This window comes from Cupressus sempervirens, chromosome 5 (genome assembly GCF_028749045.1).
Source record: "Cupressus sempervirens isolate cs-2001-9-10 chromosome 5, ASM2874904v1, whole genome shotgun sequence".
Classification (NCBI taxonomy): Eukaryota; Viridiplantae; Streptophyta; class Pinopsida; order Cupressales; family Cupressaceae; genus Cupressus; species Cupressus sempervirens.
This window is the reverse complement of record NC_143122.1, coordinates 1,012,390,468-1,012,399,875: the sequence shown is the minus strand read 5'-3', so window position 1 is coordinate 1,012,399,875 and position 9,408 is coordinate 1,012,390,468.

The window sequence follows — 9,408 nt, the reverse complement described above, 5'->3', positions numbered from 1 at the left end:
TTAGTGAAGTTCAAAATTGGGAGTTACCATGATGAAGTTCTCTGTGATGTTATTCCAATGGATTTTTGCCATCTATTTTTGGCAAGACCGCAACAGTTTGATAGGCATGTAGTACATGATGGTTATGCAAACACATACTCTCTAACAAAGGATGGAGTTTGCCACAAACTGAAACCCGTGATAAAAGAAGGTTAAAAGATATGCAGCAGTGCTAGGATCTGTCTTGTTGATGGAAGAAAGTTTTTAGATGGCATGAAACATTAGCATATGTGTTATCCTTTGATTCCTAGAAAAGATAAGGAAGGTAGTAGTGAAATACCACTTGAATTTTTAGATTTATTAAGTGAGTTTGGAGATAGGGTGACCACAAGAAGTTGGGTCGCAATTCTGTGAAAGTCAGATCCACAAAATTGTACTTCTCAGAAACAAGCACCCAATTTTTTAAAAATTGAGTACCCATTTAAATTAAGCTTTCGGCACCCAAGCCAAATTTTAAAAATTGGGTACTCAATATTGAAAATTGGATTGGGTGCCTGAGCTGCTCAAATATCGGGTGCCCACCTTTTTACAAATCAGGTACTCGATTTGTAAAAGTTTTTTTAACCACTTTTTTGGCATTTTTGAGTTCATTTTAATCACCTCAAAAATGGGAACCCAATTAGAGATGCATACTAGAGACCGATTTTCAGCCCTACTGACTACCCCCTTGCTGCTAGTTTTCGATACACCAAGTATTTTAATATGTTTTATACTGTTTTATTTTATGTTTTTCAATTTTCAATTTAATATGATGTTAATTTATTGTTTTTTCACTTTTAATATGTACGTAAAATTATAAATTTACATTGTTAATGAACTTAGATGTTTAAATTTTTGTATTTGTTAATTAAAATATAGTTTTGCAAATGTTTATTTAAAAAATTATTATTTTAGGTGTTTTGAAATGTATTTAATTTATGTATTTATTACAATGTTGAATGATTAGATTAGATGTAAATTCATTGTTTAAACATGTAATTTTACAAATAAATATAACCTTGACCTAAAACCATATAACCTCGACCTTGTTTTAACTATAACATCGACCTAAATTCATTTTTAAAACTATAATCTCGACCTAGCCATATAAATAAAACCCTAAACATATATAAAGTACTTAATCACATAACAGCCCGCCAAGGGATCCAAACAAAAAACTTATAGTATTTAAAATGACTTTACTTAAATTGTACTGTACTTTGTTTCATGGATCGAAAATGGATGATGTAAACTATTTTATAAATGTATATTCTTTCAACCTTTCATACCTTGTGACATGTATAGTGGATGATTGTGCATTCCAAATTAATTTGCCAAGTGGCATTCGAAATAAATGTATATAAATTATTTAAATGGATTGAACTGAAGTAGTTAATATTCTTTCATATGGATGTGTTATTTATTTTACTTTTAGTAGTTTATAATTATTTAAAAATGAAATGTAAATGTGCTCAGCAAAGAATGCAATCTCTTATGTTTTTTATAAATGTAAATTATTGTATGTATGTTATTGCTTTCTTAGTAAAACTTTTGATTAGTTCTTTGGATCCCTTGGCTGGGTGTCATTTAGGATTAACTATAATGTCAATTTGTATTGAATTTAACTCTAATCATAACCCTTACTATCATCTTAACCTTAATCTTAATTTACTAAAACCTACACCAAGTAATATATATATAATTAAATAACTTTCCTATCTTACCTTGAGTACTAATTTTATAAATGTCAAACCCTAAGATTGAAAGGTAACCCTAGCCTTTAACTAATTAATAGTATACTTATAAACCAAATTGAATTAAACCATGATCATAAACCTAATTATATATCCCAACTTAACAATAGAAACCTTGAATTTAACTTTAAAAATCCTTTCCCCAACCATTAACCAAATTGAACCATTACCCTAGAAGATTGAACCAAGTTAAACGTTGACCTTAAGACTAAACCAAATCACCCTAAACTAGAACTCAGTAATATATTGAACACTTTAAAAAAAAAATTCAAACCTAACTCTTTTGAAGTAATGTTGGTTTTTAATCTAAAATCTCTAACTATAATTCTATATCTCAAACCAAATTTAGCACTTTAAAACTTAATTCAATTTATTAAGTCTTGTCCTAATTGAAACCTAAGCATGTAAACCTAATCAAATAGTACAAACCAAATTGAACCCTAATCCTAAAACTAATTAACATTGATATCAAGGTCTCAAAATGATACATCATAAAAAAAAATAGAAGAGACTTGAATGAATCAAGCATCTAATTAAGTAACCCTCCCTGACCATCAAGAGGTGGAGGTGTCCACATCAGTGTGAGTAGGAGCCTAGACTAGACCCTTGGATGCCTAAGAATATATCTAAAGAAGTGAATAACTTGTCTTTCCATTGGATGCCTAAACCTTTATATCCTAAGTGAGTATTCATCATGTAATATCTAATTAGGAGGGTATTGAAGCACTCTACCACCCCAATCCCTAACTAGATAATTATGTTAGGGTGGACTAATTTCTATTTATCTTGGGTTGGAAGTGCCTAAAAGTTTTTTTTGGAGACTAGAGATTATCCTATTTGTTTCCTATTTTCCTATATGGGTAGCCTAAATGTGTATTCACATAACAAAATATTGCCTTATTCTATTAAAAGAAATACCCACCCCCTAGTGATATGTATAGTAAGATCTTTTTCCTTATTTTACTATCAATTTTTTTGGTTAGAAGATGATGATAGTTCAAAATGATTTAGAAGATAGGGATAAAATGAGAACCATCACTCCTAGAATGAAGATGCATTATTCCAAGTGATAAACCCATTTCTATAATAAATCAACTCCTCCATCCAAAAAATTAGTAATGAGAAATTCCTACATCAAGTAATCAATGGATGGCTCATAAAATTGATCAAGTGATCAATGGAGGGCTCATAAAAACCCTAGGTCAAGTAATCAATTGATCCCCAAGGGGAGATAACAATCTCATTAAAAATTAGATATAGGAAACTCCTAAATACATATCATACAAAAAAGTTATTCCCAAGGTCTTAGCCTCTAGACTAGAAGATATCCTAACCAAGATCATTAACCATACACAAAAGTGTTTTGTTAAGGATATTTATGCATATTGGAGAACTTGATAACCTATTGGAAGACTTTGGATAGAGAAACATTTCTAGGATAGAGTGTAGGCATGCTCAAGTAATTGATTATGAAAATGTCTACAAAAGGGTGGAATGGAGTTTCACTATGATGATGTTGCAAGCCCTCCATCCAATATTAAATGTCAAATGGTGTCCTCTCTTATGATTGGTGTCAGAGTAAAGAAATTAATGGGGTTAAATCATAATTTTTAGGACTCTCTAGATCAATTATGAAAGGGTGTCCTCTTGCATCCTCTTTATTTTTTATTGTTGAACATTGACTCATTACATTATCTCCTTAGAGATAACCAGTTGTCTCTAAAAGTTAGAGGATCTACTCTCTAAATAATTAATAAGTATCTAATGTACATAGTTTTTTGATAATATATTTGTATTCTTTTTAAGCTAGAAAAGTGCAACATGAGTCATTTAATGATCAAATTGGACCTCTTTTCTTTGTATCAGGTAGGAAGATGTATGTCTCTACATATATCTTATTGAGGCTAAATATTGAGTCCCCTACCTTGTGTAGTAAATATGGTATTGGATGGAGATTTCATAATTAAGTGGTTAGGTACCTAGGGATTCCATTTGTAGTAAACCCTAACATATAAATGAAATGTGTCTTTATATCAACAAGAAATTCTTTGGAAAACTCAACAACTGGAACTCTAATTATCTCACTTTGGTTGGTAGAATTCAAGTATGTTAAAATATTCTCTCCTTGAATATTGGGTGTAAGATTCTCTTCTTCCTGCTCATTTTATTTAAATCAATTTGGTCTTCTATATAAATCTATTAGGAACATTTTGTGGATAGCCAAGGGATTACTCTGGCAATAAAATGGATAGCCAAAGCTTCATAAGGTAATGAATTATGGATTATGATTAGAATTAGGATTATTATATGGTTAGGGATAGGGTTCACATGTATTAGTTCATTTCCTGACATGATCTACACTTATAGTTTGCATTAAAAAGAAGATAATAGTTAGGATTCAAACTACAATCATAAATATTTTTTAAATCAAATCGTAATTCTATCTCTAAGATTTCATTAGATAATTGTAACCTTAACTCTCATCTTAATGCCATCTATTATATATCCTATAAATAATACGACCATAATAAATATCCGAAACCTAAATATAATTTTAACTAAAATCATAATCCTAGGTAAGTTCCCTAACATTAAAGGAAATCAATCATTATAATAATCTTAAGCTTAGCCAGCATGAAAACTGTTAACATAAAAAAATTGTAAACCATAACCTTGTCATAATCTTAAATTTGTTTCATCCTGAGATGAACATGTATAATCCATAATGAGTTCATACAATCCCCTAGTGTCACAAAATAAGTGTACATGAAAACAAAATTAGCTTGGTGGTTCCTATTTTAAGAAAAGAAACCTTGAGCTAACCTAGATATATTTTTTTGGACTATTATTTTATGATTAGACTTAAAAATTTAGTATTTAATGTTTAATTTGACTTAAGTGTTTAACTTTATTTACTTAATTGATATGATTTTAATAAAGATATGCGCATTTATATAGATCTAGTTGATAAATTTTAGATTTAAATTTTATTAAATAGTAATTTTTTCATGTTTTATGTTGTGATGTGTTTTTGTCATGTTTTATGTTTTATGTTGTTTAAATATATATGCAAATTATATTTGATGGACCCACCGCCACCCCCTCCCCCTCCCATACCCCCACCTCCGCCCCCTCCATCTCCACCTCTGCCTCCACCTCCACCACCCACTGCAGATGAGCTCCGTGAGACCATGAGGCACAACCTCAACAACCTCATGAGTGATATAGAGGCTATCCGACATGAGAGGCACCCCCCCCCTCACCTACTACATCTTACAGATAGCATGCAAGGCGTGGTTGACTCCATCCATCATTTTGATTTAGACATTGATTCTTTTAGATCATGGAGGGAAAGCATGCGTTCCTTCTACTCTGATGGCTTATTATACATAGGTTTATAACCTACATATATGTAAACAAAATTTTCAACATTATTTTGTAAACCCTAAGATGGGTGAACCAATTAGTGATAAGAAGCCTCACATTTCCATTAGGTGGTGTACACATCCACGTATACTGGCACATTTTTGGGAGCAGTGGTGGATGGTATTTGACCATCCACCACACACTAACCATGAGGTGGCCATGTACTTCCTTCAAAATTTATGGGCTGAGTTTGAGTTGGGTTTGAAACCCAACTATTTTGATATGAAAGCATTTCAGGGGGTTGGTAGAGGGATGCCTCAGGATAGGATTGGGGCAAAGCTAAGTGATAGAATGAGAAACCACAAGTGAGTTGAGCCCCTTGTACCTCTTCTTGCACCTATTGTGCCTGCTCCTCACCATCATCATGTAGTTTCATCTGCTTTTACCCATTTGAGTTCCCTTTCGGGTAATTTAGTATAGCAGTGGATGTAGGAAGTACATGCTCCTCTACTTGGAAATGTTTGTACTAGCTATGGAGGCATATGCACAGGCCCCTAGAGCAATTTGGTGTAGAACACGATGGCCATTATGCTGAGGGTGCAGATTTTGATGATGATTTATACGCTGCACGTGGTGATGGTAGTGACGAGATAGATGTGTCATCATTTGTTGACCTCATGCAGCAGGGAGAGCCTAGAGAGAGTCAAGAGCAGCAGGTAAAATTTTAATTTCAATATAAATATAAAGTGTACATAATTATTTACTTTCTACATACATGTGTAATTGTATTAACTATATTAATTTGTACTTTTCAAATAACAGAGGATGGATGATATTGTTCCTCCTAGAAGGCAGTATAGTCTTTTTTTGAGACCTACAAATGTTGGCATCCCTTATACAGTATGCACTTTCAATTACACTATAAAAATGTAAATTCAAATTGAAATTTAATAACATGTGCTCATATGTTCTTTTTATTTGATTTTGTAGGGACTGTCTACATCTACACATATTGATGTTAGTACAAGTCCTACTCCGGTTACCATTGAGGCACAGCCTCAAATACATGCGGTATGAACTTTTGACTGAAGACAAATAATTTGTATTATTTTTATGTATGTAAATTATTATTAACTTATAATCTCAACAATTTTGACTCACATGTATATTTATTTTATGTTTTTTTATTTTACGAACAGGAGCCATATCATACTCATCCATACAGGCCTCGGTATAGTCTATTTTCAATTCCATCTTATGACTATTGTGCTAGCATACCTGTAGACACATCTGTGACATTGGCTACCACTCAGGTATGATATATATATTATATATACATGTTAAATTTATAGTGTATAAAAAATGTAGTCTACAAATTATGTACTTTGTAATTATTCATGTATATTTAATTTTGACTAAACGTTTATGTATCCATAATTTTAGGACTATGTCACCACAAGTGTTGCTAAGAGCATAGGACTTAGCTAGATGGAGGTACCTACATCATCATTTGAGGTCAGTATTGTGATTTATGTACATAATGTATAGTTCATTATGGGTAAGTGCACCAAGTTGTGGTGCCAAAAGGGGGGTATAAGTGGACACCTTTTTCCTGAAATCATCAATTTCTGGACTTCAACAAGAATTTGAAGATAGTTACGCTCAAAATTTTAAGATATGACAAAAAAAAAAGTCATAGTCCTCTGAATCTAGTTTCTAAACTACTAATTTTTTTTCAAAATGGTTTAGTTTTAGGTCCTCAAAAAAGGGGGCCACAAAAAGTGGTACTATTTATTCCAGAAAAACATAACATAGTACAAAGTGTGGCCCCCCTAAAATTTTAACTTTTTTTTTGAAAATCTTTAATCGCTCTGGTCAAAAGTTACCTAACACTATGTAGTTTATCCCAGACTTTTTGGGTAATTTTATAATGTGTATTTTTTTTTTAATGAATTTTTTAATCAGACACATCCCAAAAATGTGAAATATATGTGTGCTCCCCCAAGAAATGATTGAAAACTAATCTAAAATCAAAACTTCTTTTTTTCAAAGTGTGTAGAATGGAGTCTAGTTTCTAAAAAACTAATTTTTTGCAAAATTCGATGAATGAGCTAAAATCTACAGCCCAATTAGTACATGTTGGTTTTTGAAAAAAAATGGACATACATTCAAAAGAAATTATAGATGAAAGGCTTGAAATAGTTCAAATAAAAAAAAATTATATGGTTGTGTAGCTAACACAGAGACCTACAATGTCATGTAACCTGATTTTATCGATGCTCAACCACGAAGAAACTAGACGAAGAGCACACAAAAAAAATCAATTATTTTTTGTATGTTTGTAGAAAAACACATCTTAGACCAGTTTATAGACTCCAAAGCTTTGGGTTGGATCCCCAAGGCAAAGCCAAACATTAGGCTTGGTAGAATGTAAAGCTTTAAATAGTGTGTGCGCCCTATAGTGCGTGCGCACTATAGCGCGCACACGCTATTTAAAGCCTTTTAAATTTACTTTTAAATAGCGCGTACGTTCTTTGTAATTTTTTTTTTTTGAAAATTGCGCACGCGCTTTAATGCATACGCACTATGGCTTGACACACCCAAGCCATAGTGCGTGCACACTATAACACATGCGCGCTTTGTAAAACTAGAATGAGAAAAAAAAGTGTCATCTTTTTGGCACCACAACTTGGTGCACTTACCCTTATGCTCTAAAATCAAATTAAAAAAATGTATGTATTATTTGGTAGTTTTGACAATATGCCTCCTCCTATTACTAAGGGACACCCATCTCATGTGGTATAATTTATTTTATTATGTAGTGAATATTTAATTTATTTGCAAGCTAGATTTTGAGACCCATTTCAATTAAGCATGTACATGATGAGACGTGCCTCATGTTAAACAAGGTGATACATCTACCTCACAGGGTGTCCGACATGACGAGATAACTCATATGACACATGATGATCCATCTGAGTCCTCTTCACATGGAGCAAAGAGGACATTCAATCAGATAGATTAGGTCTTGTTGGCACCTATAGATTGTGTTTTTATGATGTATATTATTTATGACGTATACACTTTGTGTTAGGATAGTTAAAATTGTATGTTAGACCATGTATTTTTTCACTTCATAGGTAATGTTATGATGTATGTTAGACCATGTACTATTTTTTTACGACTTCTTATCATTCTTGTGTATGTAGTACATATATTACTATGTTTCACCATGTTTTAAGTATATTCAAACCATTTTCTTTATTCTGACATATTTTATTCATGAACATATGACACATTTTGTAAGTATATATGCAAGATGAACAATAATTTTAACTATCTATAGAGCATTATTGGATAAATATCACATCAAATTTATGCATTGAGATTCGTACAAATAAAATTGACCTACTAGATTAAAAAATGTATTGATAACGCACCTAACAATGTATCATAAGTGATCTTAATGTGTTTTTTGGTAATGTAAGACTCATTATCACCTAATAAGACCTATTATGTGGTAGTAAACATATGAATACCTATCATAACCTATAATAGACATAATGACCTATTAGGACTCCCATGTCCCCTTAAGACACACATTTATGGATAACGTACCTAACAATGTATCATAAGTGATCTTAATGTGTTGTTTGGTAATGTAAGATATAATCAATACAATGAATAATGATCTAACATGTAATCAATACAATGAGTAATGATCTTTAAATTATCATCTGCAAATGACTTGTTTTTAATATTACAATCAATAGTAATTTGAAACTTCAAACAAACATTAATTTAAACATGCTTGAATGTAAACGTAATTGAACAAAATAGGAGGTCATTACTTAAATTGAAAATTAATTTATAATTTATCAAGTGCACATACCTTTAACTTTCAAATAGAAGTAAACTCTCATTTTTGAATTAGTTTGTACAACATATTTCACAATATATGTAAGACAATATCAATGATATATTTATAGTTCAGTGAACTCATTTGAAACATAAAATTGGTTGAACACATCTCATCAAATGAGGTCTTGTAAAATAAAAATGTAAAAAAAAAACACACATGTTAATAAACACATAAATTAATATTCAAGGTATTTGAACTATGTAAATATATGTTTAATTTGTATGTACTTACTATGTGAAATTGCACAAGATGTTGATGTTCGATCCACTTTAACATTTAAATTTGTATAAATTGTAATTGAGACTTGAATAAGAGGTATATATAAAGTTCTCTAAATTGGTATTGACA